Source organism: Haliotis rufescens, unplaced genomic scaffold, assembly GCF_023055435.1.
Source record: "Haliotis rufescens isolate VD_foot unplaced genomic scaffold, xgHalRufe1.0.p SCAF_1, whole genome shotgun sequence".
In the NCBI taxonomy this organism is placed as follows: Eukaryota; Metazoa; Mollusca; class Gastropoda; order Lepetellida; family Haliotidae; genus Haliotis; species Haliotis rufescens.
This window is the reverse complement of record NW_025963779.1, coordinates 22,144,968-22,148,389: the sequence shown is the minus strand read 5'-3', so window position 1 is coordinate 22,148,389 and position 3,422 is coordinate 22,144,968. Positions and strand designations below refer to the sequence as shown.

At 39.2% G+C, this 3,422-nt stretch overlaps 1 long non-coding RNA gene across 1 annotated transcript; it reads right to left on the bottom strand.

Moving 5' to 3' along the window:
- Window positions 1–740: 740 nt before the first annotated feature.
- On the bottom strand, window positions 741–3,153 carry LOC125372323. The gene is made up of 3 exons (XR_007218064.1): window positions 3,080–3,153; window positions 1,882–1,951; window positions 741–877 (listed from the first exon to the last, which is right to left on the bottom strand). It is a non-coding gene; the product is annotated as an uncharacterized LOC125372323 (long non-coding RNA).
- Window positions 3,154–3,422: the final 269 nt, after the last annotated feature.

Below are 3,422 nucleotides of genomic sequence, written 5' to 3'. Positions count from 1 at the left end.
AGCTTAAGGTACACTACATGGCCAGAGTACTCTATTTTGCCAGTTCGAGCAGACATTCCGGTTCATATGCTTAAAGAAACAGACCAGCAAGGAGAGGATCACAGTTGGTGGTCATGGGATCACTACTTCTTGCCGACATGTTCCATCCTAAAATTTCAGATAGATGTTATCTGAGAGGACGTCCAGCGTTTCACATATTGTTTTCAATTTCAAATTAAATTTGTTTTAATTTTTGACAAATTTGCCTAAATCTTTGAAGATAGAATTGTAAGTGTATCTATAACGCAGATCGAAAATGTTTATCACCTTGCTGCTGAATCACACAGTCGCGGGTATGATGCTGACAAACCAATGATCATGATCAGTACGAATCTGGGACTAGAGTCTACGAGCAGCGGATCATTGCATGTCTTAAGCCATAATGTATCATTTTGATCATAGGAGGAATTCTACAGATATGGATTGAAAACAGTTATGTTCAAATATGCACGCGTAGACATACGTTATTTTCGGACACTGAAGTATGTTTCTAGTCGGGCAGGGGTGTTTTCAACCAATGTTGTCCCTAGGAATGAAGGGAAGATAACTTACCAAATGTCATTATCCCTGTACACGAACCAGCTATTAGTACCAAGGTGAAGGTCAGCCACAAGAACGGAGACATTGGTATTGCAGCAATAATAACGGAGTTTAGAACCAACGTGGCTGCCATAAACAGACACGTGTCCACCTTGTCTCTGATGAAGTGTCCCGTGACGCTACTGCAACACATGCCTAAACCATAGGCAAACAGCAGGGAACTGGCTACTTTCAGGTCGATGCCCAGCAAACACTGGATGTCAGGGAGGGAGAGGCCGATCAAAGTGCCTGTACAACCCTACAAGGTTAAATCAGGTTAAAGCATCTGAAGTAGACAATAAACTTTGAATAAATATGCATTTATCGTTTGGTATTGACTCTTGTTGGTTTTCCATATAGGTCGATGTCACAGTGAGGGAAAATTATATGACAAATATTTTTAATACATGTCAGTGTTCAGTATTGTGATATGTGCTAGTGGTGTTATCCGGAGCACGGTGTTATGTTAGGGACAGATTATTTGGGTGTTCATGGGGATGGGGTTGGGGGTATTTTGTCGAAAACAGTAAATTATCCCAGAAAATGCTGTTGAACAAAAGAAATTGTAAGCCGTACAAATACATTGTTGCAAGCTGTTTTATCGAAAACAATATGCATGGGTTCATAGTTTGTTAATGAACAAATATCGTTTTTTGCAGGTGCAGGTGAAAAAAGTAGCTAGCAAATCTCAATACAAAATACAATTTGTCGTAAGAGGCGACTAAAGGGATCGGGTTGTCAGGCTCGCTGACTTGGTTGATGCATGTCATCATTACGAAATTCGTGGATCGATGCTCATGATGTCAATCACTGGATTGTCTGGTCTAGACTCGATTATTTACAGACCGCCGTCACATAGCTGGAATATTGCTGAGTGCGGCGTTAAACAACAAACCAAACCAAATCATAAATAAATTATGAACTCAGTTTGAAAAATTCATGTTTGTATCAATGTGTGCTCCTATACTGTTCACTCAAATGAATGAATGAATAAATGAATGAATGATAATTAAAACATGTGTGTTTTAATGCACAAACACTTTGAACGACTGACATGCGTTACATCTGTGCATTAGTCCAGAATTTGAGAGATCGATCAAGCGTTTCAGAGAACCAGTCAATGTTTCAGTCCAATCGATTCTATTAATGAAACTATTTACATGTGCCCTGCATACATGACAAGAATGGTTCAATTATTTTGTATTGAGTTGGTAAGATATTGGTTACAAATATCTGCGATCTTTGACTGGGCCACTGCATTACCGTAACGTAGGCTGTGCATGACAGTAACGCCGTGTAGAGTATGCGATTTATTTTGGAGATCGTCTCGTCCCTGCAGAAAATCAAAATATTCATGTTAACAAAACTGCCTAACCCCTTACTATAATCATAAGATATCTTTGCTACAAACAAAGTCGATCCACCATAAGCATGTATTTAATAATCACAATGAAACAGTGATGATACTAGATGTTCGCGAACAAAGTGTTTTTCGTAGGGGATAGTGGTGTACATAGTTAAAAAGCAAAGAACTCCTGGTGTCATCACTACTTGATTGTGATTCTTGAACACATGCTCATGAAAAAGTCGGAATTATACAATGAACTCTGCGTTTAGCAGATATTTCTTATGATTATGGAAATGGTTTTGCGTCGTTCATTTATTGACAGAATTGAATTTCTAAATGCCTATCAAAGAAGAATTGAATTTGGTTATATTCTGAGATTGTAAAAATTCAAGCTCATCCTTTGAGTTTTTAAAAATGTCCACATGGTATTAATCCCTACAGTTTCAAAAACAGACAGTCCTTAGTGCATTATATCAAGGATTAATAGGGTTAATATGGTTGTAATGTATATACGGATCTTATGGAGCTTTGGAGTGAGTGAGTGAATTGGGTTTAACGCCGCTTTTAACATTATTCCAGTTATATCACGGCGTGTCAGCTTAATGTGGGAGGAAAGCCCGAAGTGATGCAGGTCTCAGATGTTTACAACTTCGGTGAAACCCAAGAGCACGGGTATGGTGCTGACAGACCTAGAAACATAATCGGGGCGAACCGGGATTCGAACCCACAATCATAGGTTTCTGGCGTGCCCAAGGGACGCAACTCTGCACAGCGAATCGCGGCGCCGTAGACGACAGGACCACCCGTGCCCCCATGGAGCTTTGGAATGGACTTGTCTTCAGGTATAACGCTGGCCTAATACGTCACTTATGTCAAGCTATTCACCAAATACTTAATGTAGTAATGCTTAATAAAATGTTTATGTAATTTGATGCCTTGTCAGTGGGAGTACAACAACCTATATGTAGGACAGAGCTGAGAAGGCGAATACTGTTCTAAAATATATCCATTATAGCATTAACGGAAGAATAAATCTTACCTGAAAGCTAAACGATGCAGAAGCGAAAAACAGTTCTATTATTATGATAGTAAACACCCTGATCGAAAACTCACCTTGATTTCATTTTTTAGAGTTGACGGCTGGAAGTTGGTTTTCATCTGGAGACTTAGACCTTATAGAATTACTGAAATGACACAAATGAAACTGCATGAATGATTTCATCATTTGCGATCCAAAGAAGTACCGTTTCCATATGGAAACAAACTGCAAGATTTGTGACTTACCAACAGGTATCGTAGCACAGCAACAGGTAAACGACATGCAGAACGTACCTTGAAGAAGCACAATGTGTGAAACCCACCCGGGAAGGTGTTTTTAGACAAAAATTACAAAGTATGTGTGTTATCCTATTTTCTGCGATTCTGGCTGGCTGACGCCATCAAAATGGAATGTTAT